This window comes from Jaculus jaculus, chromosome 1 (assembly GCF_020740685.1).
Source record: "Jaculus jaculus isolate mJacJac1 chromosome 1, mJacJac1.mat.Y.cur, whole genome shotgun sequence".
NCBI classification, from domain to species: domain Eukaryota; kingdom Metazoa; phylum Chordata; class Mammalia; order Rodentia; family Dipodidae; genus Jaculus; species Jaculus jaculus.
This window is the reverse complement of record NC_059102.1, coordinates 281,040,125-281,061,470: the sequence shown is the minus strand read 5'-3', so window position 1 is coordinate 281,061,470 and position 21,346 is coordinate 281,040,125. Positions and strand designations below refer to the sequence as shown.

General features: G+C 36.0%; 1 protein-coding gene across 3 annotated transcripts in view; it reads right to left on the bottom strand.

Moving 5' to 3' along the window:
- Dennd1b (DENN domain containing 1B) overlaps positions 1-21,346 on the bottom strand; it is a 265,313-nt gene that overhangs the window by 10,516 nt on the left and 233,451 nt on the right. The window lies entirely within an intron of this gene.

The window sequence follows — 21,346 nt, the reverse complement described above, 5'->3', positions numbered from 1 at the left end:
GACAGAAGATAAAGGAGAATATAGATGTCACCTTGACTGCCCTAGCATGACCAGAACCAATATCTGATCCAGTCTCACGAAGATGGCTGCAAGCAATTCCTCAGCAACAGCACTTCTGATTTTAGAATGTGCATGTGCACATGAATGTATTTTAAAATTATGTATATGTTTGCAATGTACTTTAAACAATTCATCTCTGCACTTCTGGCTTTATAAGAAAAAGCTTGTACATTCTTACTTCGATGCTAGACAGCTGTTTTAAGGATAAACACAAATGCCAAATTTCAATCCTACTTTTAAATTGCTGTACAGATTAAAAGGTCAAGACTGTAGATAGTTTTTAAGGGCTTATTATGACTTATGTCTTTAACAAGTTGATTAATTTGGGTTTATTAATAAAACACAAGAGTGCTGAAATGTTTTACCTATAATTATAACTGTTAGATATTTAAGATTCAGTATGCATGTGTCCTATGTTTCAAATACAACTTCTTGGGTTTTCATTTAAAATGTTTTATACCTTTAGTAATGTCAATAACAACAATAGTTACAAATAAAAAAAACATGTTTTAGTAAAGGATAAAGGAAAAAGGATGTTTTTAGATGAGAATGGACTTTGCAAGAGAAAGGATGGTTCCAAATGGAATAGAGATGGAGATAACTTTGAAGATAAACTAGACTCTTGAGACCAGTTGGCATTTGCTTGGAATGGATGGTGGGGGATCTTCAAAGTTCCTTCACATTATCTGTATAAATGCTTTATTACGTGCTGATGTAATACTAACCTCAGAGTATCTAACAGGTTTAGACGAATTATGCTGAAGTACCAATTCAGGAGTTAAAAAGTTAATAGGAAGCTATACTTCATGGATGGAAGGCACACCCCAAAACCTAAGGGGTTAAATGAAAACCACGGTGCCAGGGGTGGGTTACTTCTTAATGAGTTGCTGGCCATAAAGGCCCCTGAGGCCCCACAAAACATAAAGATTATTGCCTGTAATACTGGCTGTTATCACAATGATATACTAAGTCCCCATGGCTGAAGACACTGCATGTTTGAGTTGAGCTGTAATCTTACTCCCTTTTGGCTAGCTCTGATAGTGCTGGAAAGTCCTATGTAGGGTGCTGTGGGGTGGGGAATCCTGTCAGCAACTGTTCTTGTTAGCTGCAGATCCTGTGTGCTACACTATCCTCACATTGGACGAGATAGAGCCACCTGATGCAACAGGGACACAGACTATGATGAGTGCAACCAACTGCTTTCTGGCAGGACTTAAGGGCTGCTGCACAGGAAGAAATTAATGTCTCCTATTGCAAACCAGGACAAAAGCCTTTGACTGGGGAGTTCACACGACCCAATAGGGGAGTGACTGGTGATTTTTTTGTTTAATGGAAGTGATATGCCAGTCAAATTGCCTTCTAAACATTTCTGCTTATTCCCAGAGTACTACTGCTGTCTGCCTTGGTTACTGAGGAAAAATTCTTACAGTGGGTAATAATTAGTGATGGAGAGACTCATGACTGTTAAACTGCTGAGAATAAGTGACTGTTGAGGTGGCACAACTGCCCAATGCTCAGATGGATTTGTGCATATTACCCTTCTAAAGAATAGAGGAACACTGTGAAAGAGGATGCCAAAAGAATGTAAGAACCAGAGGATAGGGTAGAGTGTTACAGTATGACTTTTTCCTCCAAGCATACATGTTCACTCCACTGTCATTTTAGAGAAGAGACAACTTTGGCCTGGCAGCGTGGCAACTACATGAGCAAAACAAGACAGTGATAGCTAGACATATGGTAATGAAGATGTTGATATGCCCTATAAGGTGGGTGGGTTCACAGGATTCCCACCAAAATTCTAGCCATCACTTCTGCCTACCAGCTGTAAGTGACCTTGGGAGATGCTAGGATATACTGAAATAGGAGGTCACAAAAGGAGTACTCTGAGATGCAGCTTCCATGACAAGCTGGGATTTTGTGGGGGAGTCATTCACTGTCCTGGACTCTTCACCCATGCTATGTAGTGAGCTCAATAAACTCATTGGCTCACCAAGTTAGACTTTAGTGGAATTTTTACTTAGGTTTGCTGTTAGTATCCTGTGTGATGTAAACAGACACGTATTCACTGCTCCCCAGGAAATGTTTATACAAGAAATATAAACTTATCCTTTGGAGTAAGCAGCTGATGTTTCAGAAATGAACATCTGCATACTACAGGAAGTTTCTACTGAGTATTTATGACATGAGTTATGCAATTCATAAGAAAATGTCCTACATTAATGAAAATGAGCATTTTCAGTATCCATGATGCACTGACAAGCATTAGGTCCATGCATTCACTCCACAAAGATGAAAGAAATGCCTGTATGAGCCAGGCATTGAGTTAGTCACTGGGATACAGGAGGGTAAGAACAGGACTCTCTGCCCTCAAGGGTATAACATTCTAGTAAATCAAACATAGACAAACAAAACAGTTATACAGGTAAGCATAAAAACTATGGCTTGGGCTGGAGAGATCACTTAGCGGTTAAGGCACTTGCCTGCAAAGCCAAAGGACCTAGGTTCAATTACCCAGGACCCAAGTAAGCCATATGCACAAGGTGGCACATGTGTCTGGAGTTTGTTGGCAGCAGCTAAAGGCCCTGGCCTGCCCATTTTCTGTTTATCTGCCTCTCTCTCTATCCCCTTCTTTCTCTCTCAAGTAAGTAAGTAAATAAATAAATAAAATTAAAATATTTTTAAAAATTAAAAAATGGAATAATCTTTTTTTTAAAAAAAAAAAGCATGGCTTAAATTAAACCTCACTAAGCTATGAATGCCATAAAAGCACTTACAAGGAATCTGACAAAGACTGGGAGGTCAAGGAAACACTTTCCCTCAATCAATGAAAGGTAGCAGGTGTTGGTCAGATGATAAGAAAAGGGAACAATATGTGTGAAGTTCCATTGAACGACAATCAGAGAGATCAAGGAAATACAAACTGTAACTACTGCTATGCCATGGATTAGAACTTGTACTGGTACTCAAAATTCTTTCAGGGTTCTATGATAACTTGCAGTTACCCTTTAGATCACTAGATGGCACACACACACTAAAAAGGCAGAGAGCTGGATACTCTGTAATTGAAGATGAGTATAGAGAGGAGATCAGAGATCTAATGGGGAAATATGGGAGATGAGAAGTTAAGGTAGAGAAGGTAGGAATGGGATAGATGGTTGACTTGCATGTCCACATAATATCAAACATTAAAAAGCTATTTAATCAAACATTTACTGGGAGGTAACTGAAAGATGTTACTGTGTAGTTTGCAAGAAAGGCAGTTTTTTTGAGTTTCAGCCTTTCTTTGTTACACAAATGTCCATTCAGCAATAACTACATGAATGGGCATATAAAAGAAATGAAGAGGGTAATTTCTCTTTCAACGGCACTTAGAAAGCACACCTCCTGCAGGTACAACATAAACACTAGCCACTCATGAGTTACATATAGGGTGTGCAATTACCAACTCTCCTGGGTACCAGTTACTGCACAAGAAAGGTATACTTTCTGAATATAAAATATTTCATAAGAAAATGAAATAAGCAAAGTTTTATATTATCTTGAAACAATAAATTTAAAAACTAGACTATGAACTCAATGTTAATGATACTCAATCTCTAGGTTCTGAATATACATAATTGTAAAACAAAATTCTGCTCCCATGAAAATATAAAGTACATACTTGGTACATGTGAAAATTCATGAAGTAAACACACGATAAGGATTCTTGCTACCAACAGATATCAGTATGGAATGAAATTATTAGTGAGGATCCCATTCAAGAAGTTGGCCATACAGGTAGATAGATGGTGGATGAAATAAAAGAGGCGGATGAAGACAAAATGTTTTACAGGAAAGAAAACATACACAGAATCTGACAGAGGTAGAAGGGGCAAGTCACAAAGCATCAGAACTCAATGTCTGAAGAGACTTCAGGAAGCAAGTATAGTTTAGGTATAATAAACAGGGCAAAAGCTTCCTCTCTTTTCACTACAATGGTTTCTAGAAAGTATACCCGACTGCATAATGTCCAGAATCAATCCCCTAAGGTGTTAAGGAAACTCCTAGCCTTGCAGTTACTACTGGGATCGCTAGGTGGCAGACAAAGATTAACAAGGCAAATGTAAAGTAATTTTTAAAGCTTTTTAATTTATTTGTTTAGCGGGGGTGGAGGGAGCAGATAGAAAGAATGGGGGCACCAGGGCCTTCAGCTGCTGCACACAAATTCCAGATACATACCCTATCTTGAACATCTGGCTTACATAGGTCCGAGGGAATCAAACCTGGGTCCTTTGGCTTCTCAGGCAAGTGCCTTAACCACTAATTGATTTTCTAGCCCTAAAGTAAATTTTTAAAGGGAATTTTGGAGTAGGAGGAGGGATATAAATTGATGAACAAGAAAGGGCGTGGTGGCGCACGCCTTTAATCCCAGCACTCAGGAGGCAGAGGTAGAAGGATCACCGTGAGTTCAAGGCCACCCTGAGACTACATAGTTAATTCCAGGTCAGCCTGGACCACAGTGAGACCCTACATTGAAAAACCAAAAAAAAGTAAGCACAATTATTTGGCCTTCATAAAATAAAGATTTTTATAATATAGGGAAATATTTTTGAGAAAGTGACTCATTGTACCATCCAGACTGGCCTTGACTTCCTAATTCTCCCGCCATACTTCTACAGTGCTAGAATTGCAGGAGTGCAGTCTTTAAAAAGTTGGTGTATATCTTAATAGTGCCCCATTTAGGAGCTGAGGTAACCAACGTCTAAAATACTGCTTTCCTGACCCAAAGTCTACAGAAAATAGAGAAGAGCTTCCCTTGGTGGGTCCAGCCAGAGAAGGTGAGAGGCTCCTATGGAGTACAGGCATTAAGCCTCATTTGATTTATATCTTCCACTTGTATGAAACAAAAGCCTAGAGCAGTTGCCAAACTGATTCCTAAGACTACTGGGTTTGGAGGATTATAGAAGCAAAACTGTGTCCTATGGAGGTAAATCTGCTAAGATAGGACCCCATACTTCATCAAGCAAAGATCTACTCTGCTGAGGATAGGGTAGGCAACTCTCATCCACCTAGGATGAGTGATGATATAATGAAGCTTTTTTTTTTTTTTTAAGCAAAATGTGCTGCTATTTTCAACTTGAATATGAAACGCCCTCCACAGGCTCACCTGTTAACACTTGATCTGTTTCAGTAGCTGTTTGGAAGGTGCTGAATGCTTTAGATGGTGGAACCTATAGGGAGGAGGGATATGCAGTAGAAAGGCACAGCTTGTCTTTGGTCTCTCTCTCTCTCTCCTCTCTTAACTGCTGTGAGGTGAGTAGACTCTGACACCATGATACTCTTCTGCTTTGCCTCAGGCCCGAAGCAACAGGGGGTATATCTCTGAAACCTCTGAAAGCCACGAGCTAAAATAATTTCTCCTCCTTGTAAGTTGTTTATTTGAGGTATTTGTCATAAAGATTAAAAAACAAAAAACAAAAAACAGAGCTGCTAGCTAAGAGATCCCACATGTGAGGTACAGAGGTACATGGCCTTCCCAAGACTGGAACTATACCAGAACAGAGAAAAGCCACAAGGCCAGGACAAGGCAATGAGCAGCAGAAGTTAACTGCTGTGGAGATGAAATACAATGGAAAGAAAACCTTCTCCCTCATTATGACCCATGTAACTCAATAGCCAGAGACTGCTGGTAGTTTAGGATGGAGCAAGAACAATAAAACAGCCTGGGCTTCCACCAGTAGTGTTCTACTCTGAGCACAAGAAAATTATATGCCAGGAATATTACATCAATAAGAAAATCCAATTCTAGGTCAAATTTTGATAGTCTAACCCGAATACTAACAATATTCAAAAAGAAATTCCTTCCCCTTTTCTGAATATAAACACCGATTAATGCTTTCTATACACAGGGCCAAACATTCAATTAAGAATTATGGGTACAGCTGGGCGTGGTGGCACACACCTTTAATCCCAGCACTTGGGAGACAGAGACAGGAGGATTGCTGTGAGTTCGAGGCCACCCTGAGACTCCATAGTGAATTCCAGGTCAGCCTGGGCTAGAGTGAAACCCTACCTCAAAAAACAAAACAAAACAAAACAAAAAAAAGGAATTATGAATACAAACAGCCCATGAGTAGATAGGATGATGACAAAGATAGAATCTTTCTAAGATCCAAATGAAATTGATATAAAAACATATAATAGATTAAAATTATTTTGATAGGCCCATCAGCAGACTAAACAAAGAATCAGTGAATATCAAAACGAATCAACAGAAATTATTCAAACTGAAACACAAAGAGAAAAGAGATCCAAAAAAGAAAGAAAGATAGATAGATAGAAAGAAAGAAAAGAGAGTGAAAAATACCAGCAAGAAAATGTGAAACACAATACACAATAACTGAAGGGTACAATCAACTAGTCTAATTCATTTTGCTCTCAACACAAATTAGGAATTCACTAATGTCTTTGAGGCAAGTTACTGCTGAAGATAGGACGAAGTAGTATTTCCTGATATTTATGAAGCAGAATGATGAGTGAGGGAAGTACATTCATAAACGCTTATTTTCATTATGTTGGGATCAATTCTAGGCTTTGATCAAATAAATCCTTGACTATTAGATTTTAGAAGTAGAATATAAGAGGTCAGAACTGATTCCTAATTTGGTGATATAGTGTATCGAAATCATCCCAGTAGCAAAGTGTGCTAGATTTCATTTCTCTATTGTGATCAGACACTGCACAGAAACTCACCTGTTGGCAGTGTTGTACTAGGACTCTAGAGCAGACCATCTCCTAGGTAAAAGAGGCCATGTACTCACATGTTCATTACTCACCTACAGGTGTGCCTGCAACATGGTCTAAGCTAAATGGTTTTAAGTCAGTTTTTGGGAATGTTCACATAAATATAACCATACACATTTAAAATATAGCATCTTGGATGGCTAATATTTCAAAACATAAATTTTGCACTTAATTTTTCAGAGCTAAGAGAGCACTGATCAGTTAAACAAAAGAAATTTCCTAAGACTATGAAGCATAATGACACAGTGGCCCTTTGAATAATACATTTTTTTTTATAATTTTATTTATTTATTTATTTGAGAGCGACAGACACAGAGAGAAAGACAGATAGAGGGAGAGAGAGAATGGGCGCGCCAGGGCTTCCAGCCTCTGCAAACGAACTCCAGACGCGTGCGCCCCCTTGTGCATCTGGCTAACGTGGGACCTGGGGAACCGAGCCTCGAACCTGGGTCCTTAGGCTTCACAGGCAAGTGCTTAACTGCTAAGCCATCTCTCCAGCCCTGAATAATACATTTTGCAGTTTAAATATTTCAAATATTTAACAAAAGTTTGTTATTATCTGACAGGCCCACTGTATGCAGACCTTGGTGGCCTCTATTTACTAGTGTGAAGCTGGCTTTTCTAAGAGGGGATATTTTTAAAAATCAGCATTATTAAACAGAACCATATTACTATCAAGTATTTTGATATAGTAAATTTTTTTATATAAGAAGGTTTTAAAATTTTTATTTATTTATTTGCAAGCAGAGAGAGATAGAGAGAGAAGAGAGATAGACAGAAGGAGAATTGGCACAATTAGGGACTGTAGCCACTGCAAATGAACTTCAGACCCATGTGCCCCTTGTGCATCTGGCTTATGTTGGTCCTAGGAAATGGAACCTGGCACCTTTGGCTTTGCAGGCAAATGCCTTAACTGCTAAGCCATCTCTCCAGCCCTGATATAGTAAATTTTCAGTAGGTATATAACTAAGGATTTAAAAATCTGATTAGGAAAACGGTTATAGCTGTATTTACTTCTCAAATTTGCCACATCATTATATTCTAAGCAAGAATGTGTCCAATCACACACATAATTAGATAAAGAGTAGTCAAATGATTTCTGTGCTCAATATAGCAAATCTTAACACTAAAACTACATTTTTTTGTTTTGGAATTAAATACAACTACTATTTAATACAGAAGTCCAAGACATAGGCAATAGCACAAGAAGGAGAGATTTCTCTGAAATGTCAATACTATAGCCCAATGTTACAAAACCATAAAGAACCATGAGAGAAGGCTACCAACATAGTTGTCCTATTTTGTAACTGGCACAGGGACAGAGAAAAACTTAAGATATTTAATGTATGGTTCTAGTGTTTCCCTCAGAAATTATAAGATCATGTTCACTCTTGTAATTATGTATCTACTGACATCTCTGGCAATTTTTCTCCCAGGGGACACTGAAGGGCAGTAGGAATAACCCTACAAAGAAAAGATGGGCTCTTCCTTTCATAAACATGCACACTGATCATTGACCAACATAAAGCAGTTCTACATACTTTTCCAGAGGAAAATCTTTATTTGTCTGCCTAAAAACTTCCTGAGAGAAAATAAGAATTATTTTTAACAAAAAAATTAATACTCTAAAAATTGAATACTGTTGGTGATTAATCAGATTTCTTGTAAGTTAAAAAGGTAATAAAAATTACAAAGTTAAAAAAGACATAACATAAGGAGAAAAATACTAGTTGCATGATTCCAAATGAATTGTTTGATGGTAATATTTTAACTAAAATTACTGAAATGAAAAATTGAGAACTTATATTTTGTTTCAAGATTTTGCAATAAAGCCATGCATGGTGGTGCACGCCTTTAATCCCAGCACTCGGGAGGCAGAGATAGGAGGATCTCCATGAGTTCGAGGCCACCCTGAGACTACATAGTGAATTCCAGGTCAGCCTGAGCTACAGTGAGACCCTAACTTGAAAAACCAAAAATAAATAAATAAATATACATATAAATGGCAATAAATAACATTTCTGTGGATACACACACACACACACACACACACAGAGAGAGAGAGAGAGAGAGAGAGAGAGAGAGAGAGAGAGAGAGAAGTAATATTATAACAAAAATGTTTAAACTTTCAAACTATATATGGAATACATGTTTCCATATGTATCTTTTTAAATATACAAACATGGCTCAGAAAATCAAGCTTAAAAAAAATGAAACCCCAGCCAGTTACTGAGAGCTGGTGTTGAATTTTTTCTTTCATTGAATAATGGTCTTTAGCAATTTTATGACAATATAAATGCCCCAATGTGTATACCCTATTGTGTTTAAGAGACTAGTCAGAAAGGTTCTTATAAATTTTATCTTCTTTTAAGGAAAGTTTATGTAACTTCCACTAGAGGGAACCCTTATGATCCATAACATTTTTATTTTGGTGGGGGTAAACAAATTAATATCAGAAATTTGTATTATTTCAACAGTGAAACAACAATGAAAAAAAACCTGTTCTTTCTAATTAACAATATGTTACTCATATTTTTCAGAGTAGATTAAAAGACCAATTTTATCAATTACTGTCATTAGAATAAATTAGGCCAAATACATATCCTATGTGAAAGAGTTACTTTGGAATGCATACTGTTATAATGTGTTTTCATTTCAGCAATATTTTAGTGCATTTATTTATTTATGAGTGAGAGTATGGATATTAATATGAATATGGATGCGTAAAGGAGAGTCTTTTGTTGCTGCAAACAAACTCCAAACATGTGTGCCACTTTGTGAGTCCAGCCTTATATGGGCATGTTCACTTAGCTTAGTTCAAAAATGCTTCATCAGCTGGGTGTGGTGGTACATACCTTTAATCCTAGCACTCAAGAGGATCACTGTGAATTCCAGGCTAGACTGAGCTACAGTGAAAACTTGCCTCAAAAAATCCATCCATCAATCAATCAATAAAAATAATAAATTTTGTGGAAGAGGGGGTGGAAAAAATGTCAGAGCCACACATTGGGTCATGATACACAGAGACATTTCTCTTACCCATAACTGTGTGCTAACTCCACAATGCATGACCCATATACCTCAACAAGGAGGGGCCGGGGGAAGGGGATAGGACATGGACGAGCCTAACAATGGTACCTACTTGACTGTATTCACTGAGTACAAAACTAATAAATAAATAAATAAATTTTTAAAAGTTATAAATAAATAATCATTTGAAGCTTCCTATTTCCTTATTACTTTTCAATGCTTAACCAAAGTAAACAAAGTGTTAAACACAAAAAATTATAAAAATATAAATTAACAAATTTTATCATGATTTGGTACCACTTTTGTTATTATGTAAAACATATTTTACAAATTTATGTATTCCTAATATACTTGCCATGTCCTCACCTGCAGCACCGACTGGCATAATTATCATTCTTTTTTTTCTTTTTTTTTTTTTTTTTTTTGAGGTAGGGTCTTACTTTGGCCCAGGCTGACCTGGAATTAACTATGTAGTGTCAGGGTGGCCTCAAATTTACGGTAATCCTCCTACCTCTGCCTCCTAAATGCTGGGATTAAAGGCGTGTGCCACCACGCCCGGCGGCATAATTATCATTCTTGCTTCATTATTTACAGCCAATGTTTTTCTTGTCAAACTGGGACACTCTTTTTTTTTTTTTTTTTCCTGAGACAGGGTCTTCTTATCATGTAACCCAGGTAGGTTTTAGCTTTGATCCTCCTTTTCACGCCCTCCAAGTACAATTAAAAGTATAGGCCACAACCACCAGGAACTGAACTACTTGTAGTTTCACAGATGACCTGGACAAGAAGTACTACTGGCCACAGGAAGGAAGGTTTGCCATATATCCTATACCATGGACTACTTGTAGGTTCTTGCTCTACTCCAAGCTGACCTGGAATTCACTATGTAGTCTCTAGATGGCCTCAAACTCAGTGATCCTCCTACCTCAGCCTCCCAAGAAAGTTTTTATTTTTTAACATTTCACAGAAAAATTAATTTTATTTGTAGCATTTAAAATATATTTACTATCTATAAAACAGCACATCTCACTGTTCATATTTTAAAGAGAATGTTAACATATTGTGATTTCTTTATAGTTCCTATTCAAACCATCACTATGAAATGCACTATTTACAAATCTGCATGAGCTAAAATTGTATGTGTGTGTGTGCATGTGTTTGTGTCTATTTTCAGAGCATGCTTGCATGTTAGTGAAAGATGAATGTTTATAACTTGTCGATTATAAATTTAGGTCATATATATTCAAATCCACTAGAATGTCACATAAACTAAGATGTAAAAAAATCAAAAAGCCAGCAAACTCTTATTTTTGAGTGAGCACAATGGGTTCAAATAATCTTACAGATATATTTTATAATAAAAATATCTTCATTAATTACTCAATAGCTAATTGTCTTCTTTCTAGCTACTAGCCTATATAAGATTATGCTACCGGCTGGAGAGATGGCTTAGTGGTTAAACGCTTGCCTGTGAAGCCTAAGGACCCCGGTTCGAGGCTTGAATTCTCCAGGACCCACGTTAGCCAGATGCACAAGGGGCACATGCATCTGGAGTTTGTTTGCAGTGACTGGAGATCCTGACATGCCCATTCTCTCTCTGTCTGTATCTCTCAAATAAATAAATAAATAAATAATTTTTAAAAAAAGATTATGCTAACAGTAGATGTCTATCAGTGCGTGGTAGAAGTATGACTATTAAACATATTTCCATTTTGTAAATACTGTATTTGGGTTTAATCTTAACTACATTTCAAGAGTAAGTATTTTTCAGTAGGCACACATCACAAATGAACAGTAGTCTCTGAAGTGGTAAAAAATCTAAGTGCACTGCTATCTGTCCCAGACATGAAGTAGTTAAAAGTGATATGCATGCCAGGGTTTTAACAGGACTTAACAAAAGGATTAAACTGTCCACTTTCACTAGATGTTGTGGTAGTGATTTTGCCTTGCTCAGGGTCATCCATCTGTCCATGCTGACTTATGTTAGAGCAGCACTCTCAGGCTTGTTCACTAGTATGACTATGTGTGAGAGGGTGCCACAATTGCTGGACTAAGCCAAGAATGGCTAACATTAAAATGGAGCAATGTCTCAGATTTATATAAAATTTCCCTATTAGGGACAGGTAAAGAGTTTCTTAGAAAATTCAAAATTTCCCAAGACAAGCTTGATGGTCTAAATATTGTTCACAAAGTCTTTAGGATTTTGTTTCACAGAAAACTGACTAAAGAAGGTAAGTATGGGATTAAAACTGCTCTGCACTATGACCAGCAGGTTCTGTGTTTAATCAAAACAGAAGAGGACCCTTTCCCTGGAGTCCTGTTAGGTTGGGTCTGCTGTTAGAACTGTCATCTTCATACAAAAGGGAAAAGATTGGGTTTTACAAACGTGAAGCTTAATTGGGAGATCTTTGTGGCTGTACCCTTGACATTTATTTAAGCTTCATCAACAAAAAAAAAATAACCATACTAATTAGCAGACCAACCCATAAATTATAATTTTGGGGAGTAGATTTTAGATTTACAATCTAACTGTTCCAAAGATAAACAAAGCAATGGAATAGACATATTTTAAGGTTTTTCTCATTTCCATAGCTTCAAGAATCTAACACTTAGCCTTTTTTGGTACATTAAGACACATTTTTAGAATTTACATTATCACAATCTCATTTTCACATTTGAAAAATAAATTTCATTGGCAAGTCTTGGTGGAAACTGGAAATGGAACATTCTTTCTACAACTGAGTTCCACTTCTGAGTATTAAATGGACTAGAAATGAAAGTCAAGTCCATAATCACCGCTGAATTTTGCTGACACATACATCATCACCTTATAATGCTAGAGATAGGATTTCTAAGTAGAGTAACATATTGCTTTTCAAATCATTCAGTGAGATCTATAGTCAGAAATCACACTCAGAATAAAGAAAGATAATTTTAGGAATCCCTGTTACTTTTGTAACCAGAGGGTTATCAGTAATTCTAGACAACTTCTAAAGGAGAAAAAAGTCAAATAGTGCTATTGTCATAAAAGACCTGGCCCTAAAGACATATGTGTACATATAAATAAGTATAAATTTTGGAATATCTATTACATGGAAGATTTTTATGCACACTATCTGTAATATCTATAGCATCCTAGGAAATGACATGTACTGTTATAATTTTTAGAAGTAAAGGAGGGTTAAGGGATGGTTTATTTTGCTCAATGCTAAAAGCTAATATTATTTTGTCCAGCTAGGCAAGTTATGTCTATAACAACCAAAGCCTACACCCTTGTCTACACAATGCTGCACTCAGACAGAGGCATTGAGCATTTCAAATAGAAATTGTATAGAAGAGAAGACATAAACTGAACTCTGGTCTCCAAAAGAGCCATCCTATCATCTGCTAGGATGCAAGCACAAGATTACATCAACCTGAATTCACTAGTGGGTATGCAACATCTTTTCTGTCTCTTAGAATGATTATGCAATTCTGGAAGGAACCACTTTCATGGGGGAAATAACTCCCCAAACCCCTCGTGCATTAGGCGTTATGTAGTTGTACTTTTTGCTTCATGTTGGCTATTAAGTAAGGGACTAGCCTTAATAGCTTTTTACTATATTTATTTTTACTTTATCACAAATGTTGTATAACTTAAATACATTATATGTAAATTTTAAACTTTTATTCTGTGATTTCTGTTAAGATTTTTATTTAGTTTTAGAAATGGGTGAAAAACAAAGGTATAAACATTAGTGTTTTCAAATGCACACAAATATTTAGATTCTGGCTTTACTTATATTTTTTCCAGAAAAAAAATGTATGTATTTCAGATACACACACACACGTGAACATGCATGCTTCTGAGCATCTTAACATGTTGGGTTCCTAGCATTATTGCATGAGGAGTTAGAAGTAGAGAAGCTCACTGATATAGAAATCATCACAAAGTAGTATGTTACTGACTCAAGCACCAGCTGTCTGTTTCTTCTATAACACACTGAATCATTCTGATCACATCAATGCAACTGGATTATCTGCAAAAGAGAAGCAAGGGAACTTCAACAATTTCAGCTGCAGAGACAAAGCTGCAAACTATGGCTAATACTTCATGATTTCCTTGCCCAGTGTGCAAGTCATACAGTTAACTTTATTTCCAGTTGTAGCATTTCTTGTTTGCAGTAGTGGCTTAAACTTTGTGTGGGAAATAAGGCTAGAAACCACCCTTTTCTGTTGTCTAGGCTTCAAGTTATTAAGCTTTGAATCTATGGTACAAAGTTATGGCCTTCAGGAATATAAAGTAGATTTTTTTTTTTTTTGCTTGTTTGTCTTTTCCAAAAGGGTTTTGACAAATGGCATTATACAGAAACTGCACGTAGTAAATGCCATGAGATATGATGTCAGTCCTTAAAATTCTTTATCTGAGAACTGTTTCTCTAGTGTCCTAACAGAATCCTCCTAGTCCTTCTTCCTTCTCCGGCTAGAGTTTCCTTAGCTGAGGATTAAAGCCTGGTCCAAACAGGCTGATTACATTCTTCTACAGAAATTCCATTCCAGAATTTCTGTCCACTTCTAGTAGATACTTCAAATGATGGCCTGGAAGATTTATGTCAGGGAAAGAGAGGGGGAAAACAAGATACAGAAAGTACAACAGGCATAGGTGGTGAAGGTAGAGATACAGGTATGGAGTAAGATTAAAGGGGAAAAAGAGGAAAGAGGGAAAGTAGGAAGGAAAAGGGAGCTGACATTTTTCTTTTACTTCTTTCCATTGTCTAGTTCCAATACTACATATAATTCTATACTTGAACATCCTAGGAAATATTTACATCCTAATAACAGATATTCTTTTTATTTCATTTGTATTTGCTAACATCATGAGATTAAGTAATTCAAATCAAGTATGAGATTATACGATCAATTTGAATGTACCATATAACTGCTTTTATAAATAAGCTGCTGGCTACCATCAGGCTATTATTTCAGAGCAAGATAATCACCAACTCAAAGGAAAGCTAGTACTGTATTCTGGGAGCTTTGTGTAAAATATAATAAAGGTTGAAAATAGCATAAAAATAATTACTAGAGGGACAAAACTGTAGCTCTGTGGTAAGTATCTACATGAGTCTAAAGCTAAACAACCTGATTCAACCTCAGTAAACAAATATGCCAGGCCTCAAACTATAGTACATATTAGGTCATCAATGTTTGGAAAAAAAATATATATATATATATATTCATACACACACAAACACACACACATGTACAACCTAGTGATAAACTGGATGCATGTGGGATATACATGCTTCTTGAAGTTCAGATATTTATTACTAAAGAGATTTATTTATTTATTTATTTTTGTTTATTTGAGGTAGGGTCTCACTTTAGCCCAGGCTGACCTCAAACTCACAATGATCCTTCTACCTGAAGTGTTGGGATTAAAGGCATATGTCACCATACCTGGAATTTAAGAGATTTTTATTGGGATACTATCAACATTCACATTGTAGTTTAACAAATTCATATATGTGAAGTAGGAAAATAATTTGAGAGTTCTTAAAAGAATACACCTTACTTCTCAATTCTGTCATGTTTAACTGAACATCATAAAGTGCAAACAAATGAATGAAATAACTGAACCAGCAATATTGCAATATGTAAGATACTTCTGTTTAAACATTTAAAAAATTCAGTTTTGTTTAGCTTACCCATTATCAGGTCCCTTTATCAGCCAGGTTCTTTAGATTTTTCATGAATGCTTAGTTTTTCTTAATACCCCCATCCCTCCTCTCTCCCACGCCCATGCTCCTGTCACTATTTAAATTATCCCCATCATTATTTCCCCTTCAACTTTCATATCACATTTGTCTTACACTCTTTCCACACCCAACCTCAAACCTTCTTTTGTTCCCTTTTTATGGAGCCCTTTTTAGTTTTCTGGTCTTTAACACACTCACTCCTACCTAAGTGTACATATAGAAAAGTTAGAAGCATATATTCATATATGAGAGAGAACCTTCAGTGTTTCTAATTCTGACCCTGAGTTACTTCACTTAATATAATCTTTGCAGTTCCATCCATTTTCCTACAAATTTCAAAATTTTGTTTTTGTCTTTGTAGCTGAATATAACCCCATTGTATATATGTACCACATCTTCCATATCCATATATCAGTTGATGGGTGTGAAGGCTGTGGCAGTATATTGAGTTGTTTGGGTATATATCCAAAAGTAGTATAGCTGGGTTATAATAATTCTATTTTAGCTTCTGTTGAGAAATGCCTACACTGATTTCCACAGTGGATGCACCTGCTTACATATCTGGTAACAGTGGGATGGAACTCCCTTTCTCCACATTCTTGACAGCATTTGTTTTCTTGATGATAGACATCAGAAATGGGGTGTGTTGGAAGTTCAAAACACCCCATTTAGTTTGCATTTCCCCAACAGATAAAAATGTTGAACACTCTAAAAGTATTTGTTGGTTATTTGTATTTCTTGTTTTGAGAATTCTCTTTACATCCCCCCTTTTTTTTGGATTAGGTTGTTTAACTTATTGCTTAGATATTGAGTTATTTGAATATTCCGGACATTAATACTCTATAAAATATACAGCTAGAAAAGATTTTCTCCCATTTTGTAGGTAGTCTTTTCATTCAACCGTTTCCTTTGTTGCACAGAACCTTGCAATTTTCATGAGGTCTGATATTTCAACTGCTGAGACTTATTTCCAGAGCAACTGGAGTCCTCTTCAGAATGACAATATCTAAAATGTTCATTATCTTGATAGTATTCTCTAATATTTCTTCAGTAGTTTCATACTTTCAGGTCTTACACTGAGTTCTTTGATCTATTTGGAGTTAACTTTTTTGCAAGGTGAGTGTGGTAGTTTGAATATACGGCCCTCAATATATTCAGTTCTTTATTGTTTGTAGTTTGCCTTCTGCAGCCACCTGGCTGCAGGCAATGTCACTGGGTGGATCTTAGGTGGGTTTCAGATTTCAATCTAAAGATATGCAAAGTGTGCCTAGCAGGAGTTCCTGAAGTGTGCTGTGGCTTTTGGCTTTTTGGCTTGTGCTTCTCTTCTCTCTCTGCTTGGTCCTGTGAAAGCAGGCCAGTTTCTTCTGCCATTATGGAACTGCCCCTGGATCTGTAAGGTTCAATAAATATCCCTTCCTCCATAACTGTGCCTGGTCTGGAAGTTCATCTCAGTGAACCTGAAGCTATCTGCTACAGTGAAAGATAAGGATATAGTTTCATTTATATACAAGTATACAGTTTTCCCAGCACCATTTGTTGAAGATGCTGTCTTTTCTATGATATGTATTTTTGGCATTTTTGTCAAAACAAATTAGGTAGTTTTAAGTTGTATATACTTCTATCTATCCTGTTCTATATTATATTATTCTCATACCAGTTCCAGTCCATTCCATTCTTCCTATTGCCATCCCACCACATTCCCATTACATTCCATTCCCTTACATGCCTATTTTTGAGCCAGCGCCATGTTGATTTTATTATTATAGCATTGTTATATAACTTGAAATCAGGTATGGTGCTACAAGTAGCATTATTCTTTTTGCTCAGGATTGCTTTGGCTATCCAGTGTCATTTGTACTTCTATATAACTTTTAAGATTTTTAAAAAAAATATATTTATTTGAGAGCAAGAGAGAGAGAGAGAGAGAGAGAGAGAGAGAGAGAGAGACGGAGGGAGGGAGGGAGGGGGAGGGAGGGAGAGAAGGAGAGAATGGGCACATCAGGGCCTTCAGACATTGCAAACAAACTCTAGATGCATGCATCCCCTTGTGCATGTGGCTTATGTGGGTCCTGGGGATTGGAATGGGATCCTTTGGTTTTGCAGGCAAATGCCTTAACCACTATAAGTCATCCCTCCAGTCCAAGATTCTTTTTTTCTTTTATTTCTGTGAAGAATAGTACTTGAATTTTGATCAAGACTGTAGTAATTCTGCAATTAGTCTTGGTAAAATGATGATCTCTATGACATTGATTCCTCCAACCCATGAGGATCTTCTAATAGCATCATCAATTTCTTCAGTGTTTTCATTGCAGTGGTCTTTCACTTCCTTGGTTGGGTTTATTCCAAGTTCTTTTTTTTTTTCCTGAGACAATGGTAAGTGGCATTGTTTCCTAGTTTCTTTTCTTATATGTTTGTAATTGGAAAGCTACAGATTTTTTGTATGTTAATGTTGTATCCTGTCACCTTACTTAAAGTGTTTACCATACTTGTTTTGTAGTAGAGTTTTTCTTCTTCCTTTTCTATTTGTATCCTTATTATTTCCTTCTCTTGTCTTAGTGCACTAGCTAAGACTTCAAGCATTTTGCTAAATAGGAATGGAAAGAATAGGCTCCCTTGTCTTGTTCCTGATTTTAGTGGCAATACTTTGAGTTTTTCTCCATTTACTATGATATTGGCTATAAGTTGTCATAGAATGTTGGGACATGCTCCCTCCCATCTCTAGTTTCTCTAGGCCTTTTTGTTGTGTGTGTGATGTGTGAGAGTGTGGGTGAGTGACATTCCATGACACATATGTAGAAGTCAGAGGACAACTTTTCAGAATCAGTCATCTTCTGCTGTTCACCACTCTGCTCATCACGCCAGCTGGCCCAAGCTTTTGGAAGATTCACCTGACTCTACCTCCCTTCATGCCCATAGGCATGGCTAGGTTTTCAGTGTTTTTATCATGAAGAGCTATTGGGTTTTGTCAGAGGCCTTTTGTGGCTCTATTGAGGTATTCATGAGGCATTTGTCCTTGGGTTCATTTAAGTGATGAATTATATTTACTGATTTATGTATGTTTTTGGAATGAAGCCAACTTCATCATGGTAAATGATTCTTTTTGATGGTTCATGAATACAGTTTGCAGGTATTTACTGAACATTTGTACATATATGTTTATCAGGAAGATTGGTATATATTCTTTTTTTGTGTCATCTTTATTTGGTTTTGGTATCAGTGAGACAGAGTTCCTTTTCTTCATGAAAAAAAAGGTGGAAGTGTTTCTTCATTTTCTATTTTATAGAATAACTTGAGAAGCTTTGGCTTTAATTCTTCCTTAAAGATCTTTTTCCTTTTATTTATTTGAGAGACAGGGGGGCGGGGAGAGAGACAGAGACAAAGAGAGAGAGAAAGTGAAAGAGATGGGGGGGGGGGGCAGAAAGTGGGCACACCAGCTCCATCTGCTGCAAATGAACTCCAGATGCATGCACTACCTTGTGCATCTCTCTCATGTGGGTCCTGGGGAATTGAACCTGGGTCTTTTGGCTTTTTTAAAAAAATCTCATTTTAGAAGTATAAATTATTTATTTGATTTAACTTAAGCCTAGTAAATTATACACATCTAGAAGTGCACCCATTTCTTTTAGATTTTCCAATTTAGTGCAATACATATTTTTAAGGAAACTCCTTATGATTTTCTGAATTTTAGTGGTATCTGTTATGTCTTCCTTTTCACCTCTAATTTTATTTATTTGACCTAAGTGTTTCTTAATCCTATTTTTCTTTTCAAAGAACTAACTTCATTTTATTGATACTTTGTAATAATTATTTATTTCTGCTTCATTAATATCTGCCTTGATCTTATTTTTTTTCTGGCTTCTGCTTTTAGCCTTTTTTCTCCTTGTTTTTTTAAGGTTTTAAATTGTATTATTAAGTCTTTTATTTGAAATTGATCTGACTTTGTAATATAGGCATATGAGCTATAAACTTCCCTTTTAGGACTGCTTTATATCTCAATGTTCAGTATGGTATATTTTAATTTTCATTCAGTTCTAGAAATTTTAAAATTTGTTTTTGATTGCTTCACTGACCCTTTCATCATTCAAAAGTGTATAGTTTAAATGAGCTTGTGTATTTTCTGTAATTCTCTTGTTGTTGATTTCTAGCTTGATTTCATTGTGATTAGATTAGAATATACTTTTCCTATATTTGTTGAGACTAGCTTATGTGATCTATTTTAGAGAAGTTACATGGCTGCTGAGAAGAGCGTATATTTTGTAGCATTTGGATGGATTACTTGTCTTGTTAGTACAAGAGGGATATTGAAATCACCTACTGTTACTGGGTCAGGACTAACCTGTGACTTTACACATAGTAGTGTTTACAATTTAATGTTCTTTTGATGGAGTGTTCCCTTTATCAGTATGAAGAGACTTTCGTTATCATTCTGACTAGTTTCTTAAGTATGTATTTTTAGATATTAGAATAAGAACACATGCTTGTTTCTTAGCTCCATTTTCTTGAAATAACTTTACCATTATTTCACACTAAGGTAATGTCTATCTTTGATGATGTGTGCTTCTTAGTGGCAGCACCCTTAATCTAATCTGCTCTTTGTACCTTGATTGGAGAACTGAGTGCATTAATATTCAGAGTTATTGCTTAAAAGTGTGCATTAATTCCTTTCATTTTGTTGGTTTTGTTCTTTGGGGTGCTTTCTTAGTTCTGTTTGTTAGTTTCTTAGTTTCTTAGTTCTGTTTGTTTAACACCTGTCATAGCATTATTTACTTTTTAATCTCTATCCTCCTTCATATATTCATCCTTCTCCACAAGCCTATATTGTATAAAATGTGAGTCACACACTGTTCCTGTTTGCTACATTTTATCATCTGGGGCAATATTTTTAGTGGCATCATTTTTAGGAAGAAGCTTTAAATAAAAAGCAAATAAAATAGAAAAAAATAGACCTATCTCCCAAGTATAATGGTTTGGCTTCAGATCTTTTTAAGTTTATTATGGCAAGAAATCAATCTATGTTAAGTAAAAACCACGTTTCAAGTTTGAATTTTTCATAGCTAGTAATAAGTGACATAGTATGGGCAGGAGTGGGATGTCACAGCTCCTAGTAGGCACACAATCAAGAGGATGAATACCTCTGCAGAGTGATGCTTTTTTAAGTTATGATGCGCAGTAAGCTAGGTAAAGCAAATGCACATTCTATTATAATATTTTCAACTTTGAATGGGTCTATCATAAATTGACCTTTAAATTTAATGATCACATCTATGTATGAGTTTCATTTTGTTTGTAGCAAAGGACAACTATAATTTCCTGTTCATTATCAAGTTAGTCACATTCTATGCAATCACATATTTAATTATCTCCCTCCCCTTAGTGGATTATGAGCTCTATGAGGACATAATAAAATACCAATTGAGTTTTCATTATCCAAAATGCTAGAGATCAGAGTATTTCAGAATGTGGACATTTTTGATTTTAGAGTATCTATACCATACATACTAAGAGATCTTGGGAAACAGACACAAGGGTAAAGAAAATTCATCTACAATTCACACATACATTATAAACATAGTCTGCAGGTAATTTTATTCAATTTTTAAATAAATATATTTTAATAAACATGACTAAGGTTATATGCAAGTTTTTTTTTTTTTCCTTCTGTTACCGTCTTAGTGCTCAAAGAGTTTTGAACGTTAGATTTTCAGATTAGGGATAAGGAAGCTGACCTAATATAG